The sequence below is a fragment of the Protopterus annectens genome, chromosome 12.part0 (genome assembly GCF_019279795.1).
Source record: "Protopterus annectens isolate FY-2018-M chromosome 12.part0, PAN1.0, whole genome shotgun sequence".
NCBI lineage: Eukaryota > Metazoa > Chordata > Ceratodontiformes > Protopteridae > Protopterus > Protopterus annectens.
The window spans coordinates 433,255,213-433,279,135 of NC_056746.1; the positions used below are offsets into that span (position 1 = coordinate 433,255,213).

At 36.2% G+C, this 23,923-nt stretch overlaps 1 protein-coding gene across 1 annotated transcript in view; it reads right to left on the reverse strand.

The window, feature by feature from the left end:
- LOC122817333 (interleukin-9 receptor-like) overlaps positions 1-19,012 on the reverse strand; it is a 422,708-nt gene extending 403,696 nt beyond the window's left edge. The window contains exon 1 of the mRNA XM_044090548.1: positions 18,939-19,012. The gene's annotated coding sequence lies outside the window, so the exon portion shown is untranslated. The remainder of the gene's footprint in view (positions 1-18,938) is intronic.
- Between the last annotated feature and the right edge of the window lie 4,911 nt (positions 19,013-23,923).

Genomic DNA, 23,923 nt, shown 5'->3' on the forward strand with positions numbered 1-23,923 from the left:
TGAGGTCTAGATACATGGTGTGTACTTATTTCCCCTTATCCTTTGCTTCATTAAACTTCTGGAAGAAGTCAACAAGATTAAGTAGGCAGGATCTGCCCTTGATGAATCCAAACTGACTTGAGTTGAGAGTTTGTAGGTTACTTATGTCCTTATTTACTTTAAATGATCCTTTCCATAACCTTACAGATGAGACGGGTAAGGCTTATGGGTCTATAATTACCTGGGTCCATTGACACACCACCTTTGTGCAAGAGTATGACTGTCACAGTATGTCATTCATTTCACATGTAGCCTGTTGGGAGGCTGATATTGAATAACCTCTGTAAAAAGGTCTGACAAGGCATGTAAGTGGGTGACCAGTAGGCATCCAGATATGTTATTTGACCCCATAGAAATAGTGTTCTTGGCCTTGGATAGCACATTGAAGACTTGTTTTTGGGAGATTAGGGGGTGTAGATGCAGGTACATGATCTGGAATATAGGAGGAGAGAGGGGGTAAAGTTTGAACTAAATTTGTTTGCTAGAAGATTGGCAATGTCCTCTAGGTCCAAGTATGTAATATCTTTTGCACTTAGCTCTGTGCAGTTCTGATCATTGTTTTTGAGATTTCTAACATGGTTATAGATGGCTTTCTGGTTATCCTTAATCTGTGTGGCTATTTTTGCTTCATATCTGGTCTTGGTAGATTTGATCAGGGTCTGAAGTTCTATTTTAAGTTTAGCAAGAGTGTTTCTCTCATCTTGAGAGTTAATTTAGTTTTTTGCACACAAAATTAGTTTTTTTTATTTTATTATAGAGACTGTTTATGTTAGAGTTCCACCACATGGGGTTTATTTTTAAATTTGGCATTGTATTTACTTCTGAGGAGAAAAGATGTGTCTATGCAGCTAATTACATGTGCATAGAATTTGGTGGGGAAAGATTCCACATAAGCAGTTGGATCATCAACATGGAAGGGACTTTTGGATTTAGCCAGGTCATCACTCAATTTTAATAGATTAACTTTGGTATAATCTTTGAATACTGAGGGATTAGAATATGCATCCCCCTTCAGTTTTAAAGTGAATGTGACTGATTTATGGTCCAATTTGACCAGAGAGGAAGTTGCAATAGGTTAGGAGCAAAGCTGTCCCAGACTGGTAAGGACTAGTCCAGAGGATTTTATTGCCTCTGGGTGGGTGGGGTGTGGACTCACTAGTCCAAAGAGTTTGTTCTGATGAATTCCAGAAATTTCTGGGCATATATGTTTAAGGATGTATACATTTTCCAATTAAGATAAGAGTAGTTGAAGTCTTCTAGAAGGATGGTGTTTGGCTTAATACATACAGACTCCATACTAGTTAGGTCAGAGATATGGGCTGATGGGACATAGTCAGGGTCCTATAATTATCTATGATATAAGGGATTTTAGTTATAGTAAGTTGGGTCTGGAGGAGTTCTAGGTCATTATCTTGCCTGACAAGTCTGGAGGTGATATGTTTTAAGAAAATGAAGACACCACCATCTTTAGTGCCTTCATCTAATGTGGTGGCCCTGAATGTGTGGTATGCATTGAAATCCTGCACCTATGGAATGATCTCATTGGTCTGAAAACCAGTTTTGTGTGTCTATCCATGTATCAATGTTTTCCAGAATGAGGACTGCTTGTAGTGAGTTGAGTTTTTTTGTTGAGACTCCTAACATTATTCAGCAATACTTTTATGTTATCTAGATTCTGTTTTGATATGTTGGAAACTTTGGAAGACTGACATTGACTAAAAAGGCAATATGGGGGTGGAATTTTATTCAGATTCTGTTTTGCTATGCTGGAAACTTTGTAAGACTGATATTGCTTAAAAAGGCATTACAGGAGTGGACATGTATTCACCCAATATATAAAAGCCTTGGGGAGACAGGTGCAGGCCATCCCTGCCAAAGCAGTTAAGACTGTCTACTGTCACTCTCCTACTTTAGACACAATAGAAGAATCTTCATGGGTTCTGTTCAAGCAGCTTTATTTTATACAAACACATCACTATAGAGGTTTACTGACTTTAACTTAAGGAACGTATATACAAAACTAAGAACTGCAATCATGCATGCTCTCACTGTGGATGCCCTTACAAAATGGCACTAGGGAGTGCACATGTCTGGGATTTATACATGCACATACAGCCTTGACTACACTACCATCTCCTATCAGGCTTATATATATATATATATATATATATATATATATATATATATATATATGTATATACACACACACACACACACACACACACACACACACATATACATACATATATTTTTGTACCCCTTGGAATGACACCAGAAGCTAACCTAGTTGTTGAAGTCAAAAATCTTTGGTTCATACTGCTGCATCATTCTTGGTGAAGGTATAATATTGCTCAAGGCTAAATTCATATGTGCCTCAGACAAAAATTCTGAGACCTTCATTATGTCTCTCTTCATATAGTCCAGGGTGGTATACAGTAACATAGCAAGGGTGGGATGAAGAGGGTAACTGCCATGGGTGCGAAGCATTAGTGGGTTCAATTGAAACTGCCTGCATTTCAATCTTTTTTTTATTTCTGTACCAAAATGTCAGTACAGCAAAGTACTTAAGTTCTGTTTTTTTTTGTTCTTCAGTTGAAGAGTTGAAGGGATGTGAATTTGTAGGTAGCTGATTGGCAAGGACCAGTCTGCTTTCTACAAAGCTGAAGTAATTTTATTTTTTATTATTTAATTTATTTTTTGTTTTTATTTTTCTCTGTTGAAGAGAGCAGGGGGGACATGGATTTGTAGGAAGCTGACTGAGAAGGACCAATCAGCTTTCTACAAAGTCAGAGTATTTTTTTTTTAGTTGAAGAGTTGGGAGTAGGTGGGAAGGACTTGCAGGATGCCAACTGGAAAAGAACAACTGGATTTTTACAAAGTCATAGTCCTTTTCTTTTTTTTTGTCCTTCACTTGGGTAAGGGGGTGGGTGGTACTTCAGGGGTTGTCTAATTTTATGTTTCAAGTAATTTACAGCAATTGACAATAATAATAATAATAATAATAATAATAATAATAAATGAACGCAAACCGATAAAAAACAAACAAAAAAAACACAGAGAAGCCCTAAGAGCTGATTGCACTACAAGTTTAATAAATTGATTAAGCTCTTTCATCCAAAATGTAAGGACTTCATCAGATTCCTTACATTTTGGATGAAAGCTAAAAAGGACCAAGAGTTATGGTTAATATGACTGTAAAGAAAATAAAGTCTATTTTTCAGTTAAGGACTGATGTTATAAATGCTGAAAACATTTCTGTATGTTTACTGGGTAATGAGGAAACTATTTCGGACATAAAAAATTTGCTTGACTCAAGGGGACTATAGAATGGAGTTTGGGAGGTACTGGTAGATACAAGAATTGGAAATTGTCAAGAGATGTGTCTGGAAAGTCTCATAAATGTCTTTGGTTTTAGGGTGCTTTGCATAAATAAATACAACTAAAGATGGTTATTTTTCTGGGAAGGTGGTGCATTTAATAAACAATGTGAAATGTGAAGATGTGGACAGTGTAGAAAAATGCACACTGTAAATCTACCTGCCAGCCAATGATATAGATTATGTGATAAATTAGCAACATTTTGGTTTGACTATAATTTTGAAGAAGATTGAAAAAATGAGAGGAAAAAGAAGCAGAAGGAGAAAATACAGAAGTCTTGGAAAATGAAATAGAAATACGTGGGATAAAAATTGTAAGTAAAAGTACAATATTACTATTGAATTCACATGGTGATCATTGGGAGGAAGAATAGTGGAATGTATTGCTGTTTATACAGTTTAAATTGAAAAATAAATAGGAAATGTTATGTAAATAGTAAGGATAGGCAAGAGGAAGCAAACATAACTAAAGAAGAGCAAACTATATTTATGTTAAGAGGATGAACATGAGAAAACAGAAATAACAAGATAAGATAGAAAAAGAAAAAAAAACAGTAGATTATGGATACAAAATATGATGGACTGTTTGAATGCAAACAGTATTAAGACACACACAAGGAAAATTGGAGAAAAAATAGATGAGCACAACTGAGTATGATTTCTTAGGGCTGGTGGATGTCAGACTAAATATAAGTGGTTGAGTAAACTAGATAGAGGTAATGACTAAACAGAAGGTAGAGTGATCAAAAGGGAAGGAGGAGAACTCTGGGATGTGGGTTTTCATAAAAAGAAAAAACAGAGAGGTGTTAGAAATAAGTACAGTAGGCCAAGGGAGGTATATATTAGGCAATATGGTAAGGGAAAGGTGTTGAGGGTTGTATGCATGTATGTATGGTTTGATGACCTCATCAGACAGTTGGGTATTGTTGAAGATAAATGTTTCTATTCTAGTTAACAGGAGTATTATTTGTATGGGGATTTTATTACAGATTTAGGAACAAAAATAGACCGCTGATATTAAATAGTGGAGTGACATTTGTAGACTGTGAAGTTTATGCATGAGTAGAGAAAGAAAATATACAGAAAGAAAGGGGCAAAAAAATCAGAAATGTATTATTTGGTTCATGCTGGTGACATCAGCAACATAACTAATAAAAATATAGAGGTCATAGTTTCAAATAAGATAATTGGGCTTAATGGAAAGTTTGGTCATAATACTTATAATGCTGTAGTAAGTAAAGAGAGTCAGAGGATTAATAGTAAGCAACTGAAGTAGGTATGTTTTCAGGAGGAAGAAGAGTAAATTTGGGGAAAAAATAAAATTGTAGAAATTTTGTAGAATATGGAGTCAGTGATAGCATAGTTGACAAAAAACAACTATAAAATATATGCATGGTGCAGAAAATGTCTCAGAGGGACGATACAAGGGAGTAAAAGAAGTTAGTATATACATTAACTAATGCAGGAAGAATGGATGGTAAGAAATGGAAGGAAATTCAGGCAGAAATGCAGAGAAAGAAAATGTAATACATACTTTGCAAACAACGTATGTGGAATAAGATATGACTGTTCCAAGTCTTTGATAATGGTATAGAAGGTAATCTTTTTAAAAGTTTAAAATGAATGGCAAAGGACTAAAAACAGTCATAACATTTATTTGGAAAAAAGGAGACTTGGATTTAGAGAATTGGAAACTAATTGCATTGTGCCAAATTTATAAGATTCTGATGAAGGTTTTACAGATAATGGGTTGTCATGTGATGAAATGCATACTATTGGATGAAAATTATCACATAATGGAGAAGCATATAAAGGAATTAATAATTACAAAAGAAGTGGAAAATTAAATACACAGAAAGGATAAACAGAACAAAGTATTCAGCAGATTTTTAAAGAAAGAATTTGATAATGTCACTCTTGAGAAACTATGGGATGCCCTAGAAGTATATAGGTTTGGCAAGAAGTTTATTCAGTATTTGAGGAAACATGTAATGGGACATGGATACGTCCATTAATAAATAGGGAGAAGGAAGGTAAAGATGAGACATGGGTTGAAGACTGATCCCTTAGAGGAAGGCTGTTCACTTTGGTAATGAATGGAGTTGTGTTGAAATTGAAAGATAAAATATGGGAAGGGAAATGTGAGCTAGTGGATAGAATTATTAATCTAGTTATGTCTTCTTATGCAGATGACTATATTAATTACAAAGCACAACATATGGATGAAGGAGGTAATGATAATTTTTTTTGAAAAGAATTAGAGAGCATTGGTTTAAAGTTAAGTAAAAAAGAGGAAAGGTTGTGTGAATATGACAAAGATGGAAGGGATATACTTTACAGACAAAAAGAGACAGCAATAGTAAGCTTAAAGTTTGGTTTGCATTACTGTATGGAGAAATGTTGGGTCTACTTTAATTAAACGAAAGCGGAATCCGTTGAATACGAATCCGTCGACATATAAACAGCAAAACTCAATAACGTCAAACACACAAAACTGCAAAATTTAAACATCGAAACCGCAATAGTCGGCCAACCCCACCACCCGTAACATACTACCTACGCAAACACAACAACAAAAAACACATACATACACTAACCAAAACCCTACTACTAACCCTAAATTAAAGCACCAAAACCCCACTTGTAACCCTACACTAAACCCCACATACACAACTATCTATGCACTACCCTTAACCCCTCCCTAACCCTAAGGTCTGTAACTACCGTACACTTACCCTACAGAACTATACCCACATAAAGTAAATATTCCACACAAATACACTTAACAAAACCCTACACTAAATCTTACATACATTACCTATCTATGCGCTTACCTTAACCCGCACCCTAACCCTAAGATCCGTAACTATCGCACTTACCTTACGGAGCTATACCGCAGACGGGCCAACTATGACAATTCGACATTTCCGATTTCGCTATTTAGTGCGTTCGATGTTTCCGCATTTCGCTGTTTACGTGTCGACGGATTTATATTCAACGAATTCCGCTTTTGTTTAATTAAATTAGACCCGAAAGGTTGGATGCAGAGACTAGAAACAGAGAAAGAAATTATGAAAATATATAATGTGTTTTTAAAGCATCATTTACTCAAAGGGTATATTTTTGAATAAATTTATTCTTGGAATATTTAATTATTTGGAAGGAGTTGTTTTATATATATATATATATATATATATATATATATATATATATATATATATATATATATATATATATATATACATATATATATATATATATATATATATATATATATATATATATATATATACATGTGTGTGTGTGTGTGTGTGTGTGTGTATGTCTGTTACTTTTGATCTTAAAAAAAGTGTGTATGAATTATTGTTTCTCTCTTAAGGGACTTTATTCTAAAACAAATAAAAAACCCAGTAAAAATAATATATAATGTATGGACCAAAGGAGGGTTGAAACTGTGCTTCATTGCATTCATAGTTTATTTAATGAGAAATAAAGAGAAAAGGTTTGATGTCAGGAAGGGTTCTGTCACAGTAATACACAGATTTTTGGAAAAGTATATGGACAACGAAAAAGAAGCCTTACTAGAAAGAGGATTATTGAAAGAGGATTATTGTTATGAAATCTTCTTCTTCATCTTTCGGCTGCTCCCATTAGGGGTTGCCACAGCAGATCAACTGTTTCCATTTCTTCCTGTCCTCTGCATCTTGCTCTGTCACACCAACCACCTGCATGTCCTCTCTCACAACATCCATAAACCTTATCTTAGGCCTTCCTCTTTTCATGTTACCTGGCATCTTATCCTTAGCATGTTTTTCCCAATATACTCTGCATCCCTCCTCAGCACATGTCCAAACCAATGTAATCTTGCCTCTCTGGCTTTGTCTCCAAACCTTCCAACCTGGGCTGACCCTCTAATATACTTATTCCTAATCCTGTCCATCCTCGTCACACCCAGCGCAAATCTTAACATCTTCAACTCTGCCACGTCAAGCTCTGACTCCTGCCTTTTTGTCAATGCCACTGTCTCCAACCCATATAACATAGCTGGTCTCACTACCCTCTTGTAGACCTTCCCTTTCACTCTTACTGGTACTCGTCTGTCATAAATCACTCCTGACACTCTTCTCCACCCACTCCATCCTGCCTGTACTCCCTTCTTCACCTCTCTTCCACATTCACCATTACTTTGAACTGTTGATCCCAAGTACTTAAACTCATCCACCTTCGCCACCTCTACTCCCTGCATTCTCACCATTCCTGTATCCTCCATCTCATTCACACACATATATTCTGTCTTAGTCCTGCTGACCTTCATTCCTCTTCTCTCTAGAGTATATCTCCACCTCTCCAGGGTGTCCTCCACCTGTTCCCTACTCTCAATACAGATCACAATGTTATCTGCAAACATCATAGTCCACGGGGACTCCTGTCTGATCTCGTCTGTCAAACTGTCCATCACCATTGCAAATAAGAAAGGGCTCAGAGCTGATCCTTGATGTAATCCCATCTCCACCTTAAACGCATCTGTCACTCCCACTGCAGACCTCACCGCTGTCACACTACCCTCATACATATCCTGTACCACTCTTACATACTTCTCTGACACTCCCGACTTCCTCATACAATACCACAACTCTTCTCTAGGCACCCTGTCAGTCATATGCTTTCTCTAAATCAGCATAGACACAATGCAACTCCTTCTGACCTTCTCTGTACTTCTCCATCAACACTCTCAAAGCAAACATTGCACCTGTAGTGCTCTTTCCTGGCATGAAACCATACTGCTGATCACTAACCATCACCTCCTTCTTAACATAACTTCCACTACTCTTTCCCATAACTTCATGCTGTGACTGATCAGTTTAATCCCTCTGTAGTTACTACAGCTCTGCACATCACCCTTATTCTTAAAAATCGGTACCAAAACACTTTTTCTCCATTCCTCAGGCATCCTCTCACTTTCCAAGATTTTATTAAACAATCTAGTTAAAAACTCCACTGCCATTTCACCTAAACACCTCCATGTTTCCACAGGTATGTCATCTGGACCAACAGCCTTTCTGTTCTTCATCTTCTTCATAGCTATCCTTACTTCCTCCTTACTAATCCACTGCACTTCATGATTCAATAACCGCACATCATTCAACCTTCTCTCCCTCTCATTCTCTTCATTCATCAACCCCTCAAAGTACGCTTTCCATCTGCTCAACACACTCTCCTCGCTTGTAAGTATGTTTCCCTCATTATCCTTTATCACCTTTACCTGCTGCACATCTTTACTAGCTCGGTCCCTCTGTATGAATATGGAAGAAAAATAAAAGAACGGGTTTATATCACAAGACTGAAAGCATAAAATATCAAATGCAAGAACATCGAACTTCAAACCTCTAAACCTGATAACCTTGAAAGCTGAGAACATTGAAAATGGAACCTCCGAATAGCAATGGTCAGCCATTAGGTTTATGGTTAGGGCTAGGATTAGGGTTAGGGTTAGGGTTCTGATCTCTTCTGAGACATTACACAGTCATATATTGTCCCTAGTACTCTGGGAGCAGTACGATAAGCAGCGGCAGCCATGTTGCTATTCGATCACAGCTAAGCACACAGCTAGCGGACGTGAAAGGCTTACTTTTATAGTGTGTACTTACAACACATACTAATATTTTTGTGGTGTGTAATGAGAACACATCTTAATATGTGTATGACTTTTTTGTATACTAGCACATCTTTACTGGTTTTGGTGCTATACAACCTTACGTAGTTCGTACCATATGTTATGTATATGCATCATTTCACAGTGATGTAAGGCCAACTATGAGCGTCCGGGGTTTCTGTTTTCGATGTTCTCAGCTTTCGAAGATGTCAGGTTTTGAGGTTAGAAGTTCGATGTTCTTGCATTCAATATTTTATGCTTTCGATCTTGTGATAGAAACCCTAAAAGAACATACTATTAAAATAAAATGTTTAAGTAAAGACAAGTTAGGGTGAATTTTTGCAGTGTATTGCAAATTTGCATCTTCAATGTTCTTACTGTGTCTACTTTCTATTGTAAATATGCATTTTAAAATATTCTTACTGTGTGTACTGTCTATTGTAATTGGAATTTGCAGTGTATTTGTTTGTTTTCTTGCTGTTGTATTATGTTTTGTATTCTTCTTAAACATTGCATTGGTTGTACTGCCTTTGGAGCTTTTCTCCCCGGGCCTCCACTGAAAATGGGTTCTTCTTGGCCCAGTGGACTTCCCCGGTAATCAAACTGAAATAAATAAATAAATAAATAAATAAATATCCACAAGTGTTGGATAAATTGTATTATGCCTGTGTTTGGTAAGATGTTGAACAAAAGTAAGAAAGTGTGTGTTTTTAAAAGACAGTATAGGTACAAAGGCAATAGAGAAATTGTTAGATTTCTGAAGGAGATTTCAGTTAACTAAACTACCTATAAAATAAGAGACGAAGAAAAAATTTGAAATATTATGTATGATCAATGGTTGTAACGTTGAAAAAGTTATGAAAGATATGTTTTTATAGTGCTAAACAATTAAAAGTATTTGGCCTGAGTTCACACGTTCTATTTAGAATTATAGGTCTAGTGGGAATAATTATGTACAGTATGGATATTATAAAAAAGTGTCTTGTGGTAAGACAGAGAAAGCAGGTAAGATAGTAACAAATCACTTATGGTTAGTACAAACAGAGAAATGTTAAAAACTGCTTTATTATTATAAGAAATTGAAAAATGAAGTTGCTTTGGAAAAGTTGAAGCACTGGCTGTGTTGTAAAGGATGAGAGATAAAAAAAAAAGTTTTTTTTTTTAGATTGTATATAATGTAAATATAAGGGTAGTGTGATGTTCTGTATATAGAAGTATGTTTTATTACAAATGCTGCTATTTATTGTTGAACTACATTTTGAAGAACCCTAACTGTTTTTGCTAGGTTTCACGGGATGTTTTACCTTCACTTAAGCTACCTATAGCTCAGGCAGATGGGGCCTTGACCTAACACCTCAGCTGAGGGATGGCACAGTCAGAAATGCAGCATCACCATTATATTGCTCCATAATGTCAGTACAGGAAGCAAATTAACAGAATCACCTGGTGTGTGGGAATCAAACCACCTGCCTTTTGACACACTTTATTTTCTGTGTTCGCTAGATGGATGCAGTTGGAAATACTGAAGAGAAGAGGTTTTCTCATAGTTTCCTCTTCATTCAAAAATCTAAAGCAAAGCTCTCTAATACAATGAAGTTAAAGCATGTTGACAGCTTGTCAAGTAGTAAAAATAAAACTACATACTGCCGTTTATACTGCAGCATGGGCTGTCAGCATTAACTTAAGCAGACCAGCAAATGTTTTTAAATATTAAAAGAACAACTAGTTTTTAATTCAATTTACAAATAAGTTGATTTCATCTTCCATCTTCAACAGTCTAACAGTAACACTCTGAGCCCTTTTAGTGCACAGTCACCTCATGTGGCTGGCCAATGAGTAAGGCTGCTGCTTAGAGGTGAAACCCAGCCATCTTCTGCAGCGATATAATTTTACCTTCCATAAACATAAGAGGAGCTTCACAAGGATCACTTGCATTGTTGTCTGTCAGGGTGGGAGGGGGGATATTTCCAAAGCTGGATGGTTTAATTAAAAAACAGCCCATCTGGCTTTTTTTTACAAAACTCAAAGCTTCAGATTTATATATATATATATATATATATATATATATATATATATATATATATATGGGTCTATATGACTCGGTCGACAGTTCATTTGGTCGACAGTTCATTTGATCGACAAGCATTTGCCCCCTTCCCCAATGTTGTGTGACCCTGGAGTTGATATATATAGTTAGGGGGGTGAGGGGGGCACAGCCCCCCACATTGGGGGGTGTGGGGGGCAAAGCCCCCCATCTAAAATGCTTGTCGATCAAATGAACTGTCGACCAAATAAACAGTCGATCATATGAACTGTCGACCAAGTAATATAGACCCATATATATATATATATATATATATATATATATATATATATATATATATAAATAACAATGTTGCCCAGTATTCCAGCATTATGAGATACCCCTGAAATAAGACAGACCTTACTCTATAGCTGGCCCTTTAACTGCTCCAAGTGATTCATGAACTAAACACATTTTTATGTATTTTACTTTGATTTATATAAGGAAAACAAACATGATTTGTGATATAGTTAAGGCATTGTAAGATTAACCACTTCTGATGACATTAAATCAGTTATGGGTTACTCACCTAAGTTTATCTTTAAAGAAGGCAATGTGCTGAAACAACAGCTATATTATGATCATATCACAGTATCCACATTATATATAAATATGAGTCGAGGCACCTATCCCTTTTCAAAATGTTTGTTTGTCTTTTTGGCTTTTCCCGGTTAGGGGTTGCCACAGGGGAACTCCGGTCCGCTAATGATTGGCAGTAGATTTTTTTTTTTTATGGTGCCGAGTTGCCAGCCCAACGCCCAACCTTCAGTGAAGGCACACCCATTCACGCATGTCTTTCGGAGGCTGTATGTTTTGTAAATAAATACTACCTACGCAAACACAACAACAAAAAACACATACATACACTAACCAAAACCCTACTACTAACCCTAAATTAAAGCACCAAAACCCCACTTGTAACCCTACACTAAACCCCACATACACAACTATCTATGCACTACCCTTAACCCCTCCCTAACCCTAAGGTCTGTAACTACCGTACTCTTACCCTACAGAACTATACCCACATAAAGTAAATATTCCACACACATACACTTAACAAAACCCTACACTAAACCTTACATACATTACCTATCTATGTGCTTACCTTAACCCGCACCCTAACCCTAAGATCCATAACTATCGCACTTACCTTACGGAGCTATACCGCAGACGGGCCAACTATGACAATTCGACATTTCCGATTTCGCTATTTAGTGCGTTCGATGTTTCTGCATTTCGCTGTTTACATGTCGACGGATTTATATTCAATGGATTCCGCTTTTGTTTAATTAAATTAGACCCGAAAGGTTGGATGCAGAGACTAGAAACAGAGAAAGAAATTATGAAAATATATAATGTGTTTTTAAAGCATCATTTACTCAAAGGGTATATTTTTGAATAAATGTATTCTTCTTATAATACAGTATTACCACTATATGCAAGTATCAGTTAAAAAAAGCTAGCCATGTTCAAAATGTAGCCTTTTACAGTTTTTAAATAATCTGTATAAAGTTTAATTTTTATATGTGCCTATTATACTGACTGTAATTTGGTTCATTTAGTATATTTAGCTAAATGAACTAACTACTTAGCTTTTTAGTTTGGGAAAAGTGATAGCAAATTATACAATATATTACTGAATATTTCTTAGAAATCAAAAGGGAAGTTAATACAAATGATTTGTTTAAATATAAGTAAAAATGCATTGAATTCCAGAAACTGACATGAATCATGTGTTTTCATTTTTGGTATTAGAACTAACTTTTTTTTATCAAAAACAGGTGGGAAATTTCAAGGCTTACCCAGAGTTTGCAGAATACAAATGGGTCATGTGACTGTGAATAGATGTGCCTTCTAGCTTAAATGGCTTTATTTCTCTTAAACCATAACTAAAGTGCAAAGGGTTGTAATACTGATTTTAGTAATTATTGAGAGTTTATTCCCCTTCATAATGTTTTGCTATTTTAAATGTCTGTATTCAGCAAAAAGTGATTTTCATGTGGTTTTGCTGAATTTATTTAAGATGTCTGTCAATGTGTGTGAAATTAACTACTTGAAGAAGTTGCTTTGATAGATGAAAATTTTATCTGTCTAATTTATTATTTTAATAAAATAGTTTTCTTTGTGGGTTTGTTGTCTGCCTTGCTTTGTTTCTCACTGCATTTGTGGAACTGATTCAGAAATTGCTGCTTGAGCTGTTACTTGGACTTAAGGAGATAAACACATCAGGGTACATATTTTAGGAGGGAAATTGAACATAAAATAGAAGAAGGTATAAACCCTCTATACAGTGTGGCTGGAATCAACAGTCTAGTTAACTAAAGGTGGGATTTCATTATTTTATAAGGGCATATTCTGACAAAAAATGAGGCAGTGGTTTATAAATAACTCTAATAATTATTACCCAAAGTTACTGTTAAAGTATCAACAAACCTTCATCTGAAACAAATATGGAAGCCAAAGAGCATGCTTTTTTTAATGAGGCAACATTGGTGATTAGGCAATACATACAATGCTTAGCAAATGCCATAACACAAAGAAACAGGAAGATGGCAGACAATGCCATTTAAAGCAGATGGAAGCAGGAACTAGAATCAGAAATGGAAATATCTCAAATGAGTAAAAGTGTATTCTGTTAAGAAGATATTTTTGACTCAAAAAAAGTGGCAAAAAAGACAAATTTAGAAACAGTTAAGTTGGACAAGACTGGGATGGGATGTGGGCAAAAAAGGAGGATTGAAAGGCAAGGCTGCTAAATAAATATATCTGCTCAGCATTCATGATGGAAGAAAAGGTAGATGTGTTATATCTTGTCTGCAAAAGTGCACAAGATAACAAAAGCTGATTCTAATTGCTTTCACAGAAGGAAATGTCCAGCAAGAGCTCTAAAAAGTAAAGGAATATAATGCAGTAGGGCCTATGAAGTTTATTCAGGAATTCTGAGAGAGTAGTGTGAAGAACTGGCAACATATCCAGCATCTTTAATAAGTCATGGAAGGAGCATAAGATGCCTGAAATAAAGAGATCAGCAGATCTGATTCTCTTTTTCAAAAACTGGAGAAAGACAGAAGCAGGAAGCTAATAAGCTGTCAAAGTGAACCTTTGCTGTAGGAAAAAAAAAAACTCATGTAATTACTGCTGAAGGGATGACATTTGGAATAACTGAAAATTTGCTATGCACAGCTATTTTTTGATATAATGTATTATACAGTGAACATTTGTTATGCACATAATTCAAGGTGGCATATGGCTTCAGACTGGAGCAGAGCTACCTTAGAAATTTAATGAAGTTTTTGGCTTGGCTTGGTTATCACAGTGGTTTACTGTTAAGAGGATATGAAAATTCATATTTCATGCTTTAACAAGGTATTTGCCAGGAGTCAACCAGTGGACTAATCACAAGTCATTAAATCACAATAGGAAACATACAAATGTGTCAAAGGCACATTAACTGTATGCTGTAACTCCTTGGCAAAATCTTTGATTTGCGGTAACATTGAGTTGCTAAAGCATATATATATTTATTTATTTTGCATTTGTTAACTGAGATTGCCCGACTGAGCTGGATAGCCCTTTTTCAGTGGAGGCATGGGGAGAAAAGCTCATCAAACATTACAGTAAAGGTTAACATAAGCAATAAACAAAAAGGCTTCAAAACATTTTTACAATAAAAGTTAACAAGCAATATAACAATGTCAGCACAATTTTGACAATAGAGCAAGAAGAAAAAGATTCATAATATCATTTGCTGTTACTGTGTGTATATATATATATATATATATATATATATATATATATATATATATATATATACAAACATATATATTTCCATATATGTCATTAGGTAATTGTATGTCAATATTTATGGTTACATAATCAATTGTTGAACCTAACTGTCCATTTTATTTTGCTTGGAAAAAAAATATCTATATATCTATGTAAAAATGCAAGGTGCACAAAATATGCCAAATGATACCATGGAAAAACACTAAAGCTCCAGCTCCAAGTCAGTCCAAAAATGTTTTTAATGATAAATTAGTTTTCCTGCCTCAAAACAGACTGCAGGTTTCCTCATAACACATCTGGGGTTTCACAGTCTGTTGTTGTTTGTCTTTTCGGCTTTTTCTGGTTAGGGGTCGCCACAGCAGAACTCCGGTAATGATTGGCAGTAGATTTTATGGTGCCGATTTGCCAGCCCGACGCTCAACCTTCAACGAAGGCACTCTCATTCACACATGTCTTTTGAATGCCACTCGACCATGGGGAGGACATGCAGACTCTACATAGAAGGCATTCCAGCCGAGAATCGAACAGGAGAACCTCTTGCTGTGAGGCAATAATGCTACCATTGCACCACCGCAACTTATATGGTTTCAGTCTGTGAGTTTGCAAAATCCAGGGTCTGTTGTGAGGCAGGAGGGTTAATTTATCATTAAACACATTTTTGAACTACATTGTTTTTGGACTTTATCTCATGGGTCTCCTTCAGAAAATCAACTTTTCAGAAAGTTGAATTCCATATGGTCGAAACCATAAGATCAAATTTTTGAAAAGTTAAAGCTTTTGTATGGAGATTGTGGTATAGTGGTGATTGGGGAGTTTTCCCCACTGTAATGTGATCTTGTAGTTGTTATATATAATATGCAGGGGATGTAGATTTTTATTGTTTTGTGTTATTTTACTTTTTCGTAAGGTTGATCATCTGGTTTTGACTATATGAAGTTTAACTTTCTGAAAAGTCTATGTTCTGACATAGTTCCATGTGAGAGTGTGTGTGTGTGTGTGTGTGTGTGTGTATGGATATACATATACATATACAGAGATACATATACTGATTTTAAACTTTATGTGATTAAGGGTTACAGGGGAGCTCTATGCCAGCAAACAGTGGAAGTAAATCATAGAACCAATATCATGGAAAGCTCAATATTCCTGTAGTCAATACATCAAGGCTGGTACAGAATAATCTCAAACATAAAGGAAAAACTTCTAGGTGACTTTCATTCTCTTATACAACTTCAACCACATAAATAAAAGGTGTGTTCACTTATACTGGTATCAAGCACTAAAGGGAAAAATATAGGATGCTTATATTGTAGGTGTAGTATGTATAGGCTTCTCCCGTGCAACCATCTATATGTGTGTGTGTGTGTGTGTGTGTGTGTGTGTGTGTGTGTGTGTGTGTGTGTGTGTGTGTGTGTGTAAATGTAAAACACCAGACACTCTGACCTTATTCTTACAGATAGTGCCAAGCACCTGCATAAGTGAATGAATCTTTTATTCATGTGGTTTCTGCTGTATCATACAATAACAACTCAAACAGGAAGTGCATGCGGCCTTGAGGTTTTTCCGCTACCTAAATCATAGACTTCAGGAATAATTAAAATTTGAATTACACGTGCACCCATTGCTTTGCTGCAGTAAAGTTCTCCAGGGTGTATGTTACAGAGGCATTAATACCTTATTGGATGTTTAATTCCCTCACCTATTCCTTCTGACTAAGACACATAAGGAATAAAAGTTTACTAATTATTCCTTTATCATTGGTCAAGAGGTCATAGTCCAGAAGTGCGGTTCCAGCCAAGTGTAGTTTGTTATCAATCAATTATAGTTTTACTAAAGTATATAAATCTCTCTACTGCAGTAAATATGTTGCCAACTAGAAAACAGTGACAGTTAACTGGGTACTGATCCAAGGTTCTCTTAAAGCCCTGAATAAAATTACAGGTAGACAGCTTGACTCCCACATCAAGTACCAACTACCAACACCTTTTTGTACCATATTGCATAATCACACAGCTTTATAGTGTCACTCGATTATCTACCTAAGCTTCTTTTTCATGACATATTGCTCTATTGGTATTAATATTTTTCAGCATTTGCAAGAAGCAAATGTAATGGATTTGGTTGTTTAATTTTGTGATAACCAAGTACATTTTTAGAACAGTATTCAGCACAATACATTTAAATTTGCACTACAAAAAGAATTCTGCAATATATTTTCTGTTTGTGCAACACTCAGTGTGTTATAATACCCCTTAAAATACACTTTTTTTTTATTATACTTAAGCCATGACATTTTAAAGTAGTCCATTCATGAAAATCTTAGCAGCTAGTAATTTCTACTAGCTGAAGGAAATATGGAAAGCAGTAGAAATTAGCATGTAGATACAGAAGATAATGTGTCAGCAAATAAATACTCCGGAAATCTTACATATTTTAACATCATAAATTATACCAAACTTTCGATACTTAAGCAAATATAATGAGGTATTCAAAGCTATTTAATTTATTCAGAATCATCTTGCAACATAATGGACAGAACAACACAGCCAAGGAAAAGGATAGCACATAGCAAGCAATTTAATGTGGTCAGTGTGTGAACATAAATAAATGACTCCTAATATAACCTTATAAATCTTGGAAGAACATGACAAACAAAAGTAGTCAAAGCAGGGAAAATATGGGCTTGGAAAAATAGTGTAAGGCATTACAATTACAGGGTACAGACAAAGAAGAAAAAAATACAGACACGATTAATTTTATGCACAGGAACACAGACTGCTATTTCCTCCTTTACCTCTTAAGGTGAAATACAACTTGGTTTGCCTTTTAACGTCCTTAGCACATTGTGCCATTTCAAATTTAGTTAGATTTTGCTGACGTACAAAGTTACAATTTACTTTCAACAAGCTTCATCTTGTAGTCTTGGGTTTGAATCCCTCTGTATCCATTTGTTCATTGCATGGTTCTGAGTAAGTCACCTAAACAGACAATGCCTAATAGATTTACCAATATATATATATATATATATATATATATATATATATATATATATGTGTGTATATATATATATATATATATATATATATATATATATATATATAAGTTTAGGTGTACCATGTTTAGATACCTTAAATAAGGTATTGATTTTCTAATATTTAGTAGAAGAAGGTAATTTATTTCTGTGCTATTATTTTTTTTTCCTATGGTGGATCACTAAGATGCCATATTTTAAGTTGCCTGCATTTATGTATAAGATTGAGATGAAAACTAAAGCATAATGTTATAACAGATATCAGAAAACAAGATAATAATTTTAAAATTATCAATATGTGATTTAGAATAACAGCCATTACAGTATTAATTAAACATTGTTCTTCTCAACATTTTAATTACATGGCAGAATTCTCTTGTCTTGTCCCCTCAGTTCAGTTTTGAATAAATGCATCTCAGTTATTTACAATGACATATTTTAAGTACTTTAGTTATGAACATAAACATGACAACATTCAGTAGATTTAGCTTGTAGTTTGCTGTATACCAATCACTCTTAAGTTTTTTATTGACTTCTATTTTAGGTAACTGGGAAAGCATGTACCAGTCATGTCTATTTTCAGGAGTTATGTATGATCAGTGGGAGTTGAAACGTCACAAATCTTATGGTTACACAGAAAACACAGAAAAATTATTGAAATCATGTCTAAATCTGCCAAGTATTGCCACATTTACACACATCTGGTGATTTCAGCCTGTAAATGTTACTGTTAGAATTGTGTTTTTGATGAAATAATGTGACTAATTAATTGCAAGTATTCTTACCACTTACCACATAATTCCAGAGAATGCAGATTGACTCTGTTACTCATTATAATTAATAACAATATGACTATAAATATTGATAAGAATTTACAAGTAGCAGTTTGAACTAGAAAATTAAAAAAAAACTGACTCTGGTTCTTGGAGTCCAAAGCATTTCACTCAGATATGCATTATTACTTACCTGTTGAAACAGCTCAGAAATCTCTTGTTATAATACATGAGTTGTGCTTGTCTAGCTCATGTGGTAATGTCTGCATAATTCTGCTTCAACAAACATGTTTTAGTGCACTTAAAGTGTTGGTGATTACATCATCTAACTACGTATAGTGACATCCGTTTCTTCTTCCTGATAACAGAGGGCTTTGGTTAACTAATGCAATATTTCAGTAAGTCACTGACACATTCAGTAGCAATGAATAATGTCAAAAGCATTGAACTCAGCACTCCCTGATTGATGTTTCTCAAAGAGAAAAGGGGTGCTGGAAATGAACTGTATGTTTTTTATTTTTTTTTTTCATTTAGCTAATCTACAGAGCAGTTCAGCACAGTGGAAAGTCCTTTAAGGTAAATCCAGCTGCCAATGCTATACTAATGTGTGTCCACTATGTTAGTGCCAAAGGGCATTATAAAGGCAGTCTTATTACATGAATTAGATGAGGGAGGGGTGACTGCTGCATGTTGTGTTAGATTGCCATTTCTTGGATAGCAAGCGCTATATGATCATTACCCATTGCCCAATACCAACTTAGAAATGGGTGGTTGCACACAAACAGAGGTTCATGTATCCTGCCTCCTGATGGTGTACCATGGTAACTGCATCGAAACTAGAATATAACAAACTGCATAAGTACTTGTGTAGCATATCAGGCAAGTTAAACATGTTAAGTGTGGCGTATAAAAGTAGTCTAGCATGTGCTGACTCTGCATGGGAATTTATATCTGTGAACTCTGGATGATTAACAGTAGCTGGAGAACATCAAGCAAACAAAGTGACAGCACAGGAAGCAGTCCTTTTTCACTGAATCTGCTACCAAGGATCAGGTGCTCCATCTCTTTGAGGTATTTTAAGTTGGGCTCTGGAGAAACTTTATGTGCATCACCTGCCACATCAAGGTATGCATCTATGTTTGTCCATATATACACGTGTGCAAATATATGGGTGCACAAGTATGAGTATGTATGTGTATGTGGGGGGGGGGGTGTCCATGCATGCTAAAATGCATCTATAAGAAATATACTTACCTGTCTGTTAACTGGGAAGATGGACTAGTCCAGTAAATATTTTCAGTGAGTCCAGTAAACATTTTCAATGACATCCAAAGCCAGAGTCAGATGCAGACAGAATAGTGAATATAGTTAGGCAGAGACAAATGCAGGCTGTCCATTGAATACTGAAGTTGCATGATGCTAAATTCATTAACAAGTAGCAGAACAGATTGGCTTTAGCAATAATGCCAGCACAGAAGAAGCAGAACCGAAAAGGCTCAGATCTTATTAACCTGGTGAAATGAACTCACTTATCTATCTGTTTGTTAACTAGGTAGATGGACTAGCACAGTAAATCTTTTCAGCAACATCGAAGGCCAGAGACAGAGCCAGATAAAAAATGTACTTTGACAGCTGTGACAGAGAAATACACCTTGTACATTGATTAATAAAAGTTACATAATGCTAAATTTTTATTATTTATTTTTTGTTGTTGACTGATTAGTTGGGCTGGTCTACTGACCCTTTTCAGTTATGACCCAAGCTGACAGAGCATTTGATAATACAGTGAGAATTATAGTATATGACTAGGTATAGAAACAATCAGAGAATAATTATGCAACACAATCTGAGCATTAATCAGTTGCATTGATTGTATGCAATAAAGTACCATAAGGAAAAAGAATGCACAGAGATATAACAAATTCATTAATTAATGGCAGATTAGTTCAACTTTAGAAATAATGCCATCAAGCAAACACCGAAAAGACTCAAATTTTATTAACCAGATGTACAATTTTAAGAACATAATTAGAAATGAGAGGAATTAAAATAATATGTTGTCAGCTCTTAAAGCACGCTGATATGTAAGAACACAGAATTAAAAGTTGAAATAAAAAATAACCCTCTTGGCTTTACACAGTTGCAATTTACACTATTTACCCAGCACCTTCATTACAAATTTTCAGTCCTTAGAGATAAACCCACAAATTGTGGTTTCACACAGGCTTGGTCCCATGCATCCCTTCCAGAAAACAGGTTCTAGGTTATAGTCAAAGTCTTAAGGTATCATATGGGCCTCATCCCAACTCTGTACAAAATCTTTGCCAGATCGTCCCTCAGACCAAATCCATTATAGCCATCAAAATGACTGCCAGATCCCTGGAACCATAAATCTTCAGGCAGAGGCCAGTGCTCCACTCCACAGTCATCCTTGCACTTGTGGAACTACCATTTTTCATTACTGTTTCCAGGCTACAGCCTTATATACACATACACCACAGTTAGGCAAGTAGTTTTTTCTTTATTCAGTTTAATACAACCAATCATCTATCTAATGATTGTTAGAGTTTAAAGACAGAAGACACATTTAAAAGCATATTCTCCATTTTTCACAAGATGTCACCCCTATCCCCCAGGCACAATAACGTCAGTTTCGGACTCATAAAGACAGGTTGTAAGACCTAGCAATCTATCAGCAATTCTTTTAGCCAGCCTTGGTCTATGGATGACAGTATACTGGAAGGGTTAAAGTGACAGTACATGGGAAGGGTTGTAGTGACAGTGCCGTAGGTCTATGGGTTACAGTAAACTGGAAGGGTTGGAGTGACAGTGCCATAGGTCTATGGGTGACATTATACTGGAAGGGTTGGAGTGACAGTGCCATAGGCCTATAGGTGTTAGTATGCTGGACGGGTAACAGTGTACTGAAAGGGTTGGCATGTTCAGTACTGTAGGCATACCTCTCAACCTCTTTGAACAAAAAATCTGGACAAAGCCATAAATAATGGGATTACAAAGGACCAAAAACAGTGACACTTTTTAAATATTGCTCTTATAATCTTAGAAAGTTGATAACGTAATGGGTTTTGCATTAGCATGAATTTTCTGAAGTGTATGAAGTCTGAAACTCAAATGCCTGTCAATATTTTCTGACTTCAACATTCAATGATTTACCAAGTACATGCCAGAAAACTGCAATTTTATGAGAAACATACCAAAATATGAGGCAAAAATCTAGACAGTCTGCAAAAACTGTACAGTTGAGAGGTATGGTGTAGGTCTATGAGTATCAGTATACTGGAAGAGTTGTGGTGATTGTGCCCCTGGTTCTGTGGTTGACAATATACTGGAAGGGCTTTTGTGATGGTGCCCCTGGGTCTGTAGGTGACAATATACTGGAAGGGTTGGAATGACAGTGCCATAGCCCTATGGGTATTAGTATACTGGAAGGGTAACAGTGTACTGGAAGGGTTGGCATGTTCAGTTCTATAGATCTATGAGTATCAGTATACTGGAAGAGTTGCAGTGATAGTGCCCCTGGTTCTGTGGTTGACAATATACTGGAAGGGTTTGTGTGATGGTGCCCTGGTTCTCTGGGTGACAGTATACTTGGAAGGGTTGGAATTACAGTGCTCCTGTGCTTATGGGTGACATTATATGGGAAGGGTTGCAGTGGAAGTGCTCTGTTTCTATGGGTGACAGTATATGGGAAGGGTTGGAATTTAAGTGCCCCTTGTCAATGGGTGACAGTATACTGGGAGGGTTGGAGTGATGGTGCCCCCTGGGTCTATGGTGATAATATACTGGAAGGATTGTCATGACAGTTCTATAGGTCTATGGGTGTCAGTATACTGGAAGGGTAACAGTATACTGGAAGGGTAGGCATGTTCAGTGCTCTAGGTCCATGGGTGTCAGTATACTGGAAGAGTTACAGTGATAGTGCTCCTGGTTCTGTGGTTGAAAATATACTGAAAGGGTTCATGTGATAGTGCCATAGGTCTATGGGTAACATTATACTGGAAGGGTTGGAGTGACAGTGCCATAGGCCTATAGGTGTTAGTATGCTGGATGGGTAACAGTGTACTGGAAGGGTTGGCATGTTCAGTGCTGTAGGCATACCTCTCAACCTCTTTGAACAAAAAATCTGGACAAAGCCATAAATAATGGGATTACAAAGGACCAAAAACAGTGACACTTTTTAAGTATTGCTCTTACAATCTTAGAAAGTTGATAACATAATGGGTTTTGCATTAGCATGAATTTTCTGAAGTGTATGAAGTCTGAAACTCAAATGCCTGTCAATATTTTCTGACTTCAACATTCAATGATTTACCAAGTACATGCCGGAAAACTGCAATTTTATGAGAAACATACCAAAATATGAGGTAAAAATCTAGACATTCTGCAAAAACTGTACAGTTGAGAGGTATGGTGTAGGTCTATGAGTATCAGTATACTGGAAGAGTTGTGGTGATTGTGCCCCTGGTTCTGTGGTTGACAATATACTGGAAGGGCTTGTGTGATGGTGCCCCTGGGTCTGTAGGTGACAATATACTGGAAGGGTTGGCATGACAGTGCCATAGCCCTATGGGTATTAGTATACTGGAAGGGTAACAGTGTACTGGAAGGGTTGGCATGTTCATTTCTGTAGATCTATGAGTATAAGTATACTGGAAGAGTTGCAATGATAGTGCCCCTGGTTCTGTGGTTGACAATATACTGGAAGGGTTTGTGTGATGGTGCCCTGGTTCTCTGGGTGACAGTATACTTGGAAGGGTTGGAATTACAGTGCTCCTGTGCTTATGGATGACATTATATGGGAAGGGTTGCAGTGGAAGTGCTCTGTTTCTATGGGTGACAGTCTATGGGAAGGGTTGGAATTTAAGTGCCCCTTGTCAATGGGTGACAGTATACTGGGAGGGTTGGAGTGATGGTGCCCCTGGGTCTGTGGTGATAATATACTGGAAGGATTGTCATGACAGTTCTATAGGTCTATGGGTGTCAGTATACTGGAAGGGTAACAGTATACTGGAAGGGTAGGCATGTTCAGTGCTCTAGGTCTATGGGTGTCAGTATACTGGAAGAGTTACAGTGATAGTGCTGCTGGTTCTGTGGTTGAAAATATACTGAAAGGGTTCATGTGACAGTGTCCTTGGGTCTATGGGTGTTAATATACTG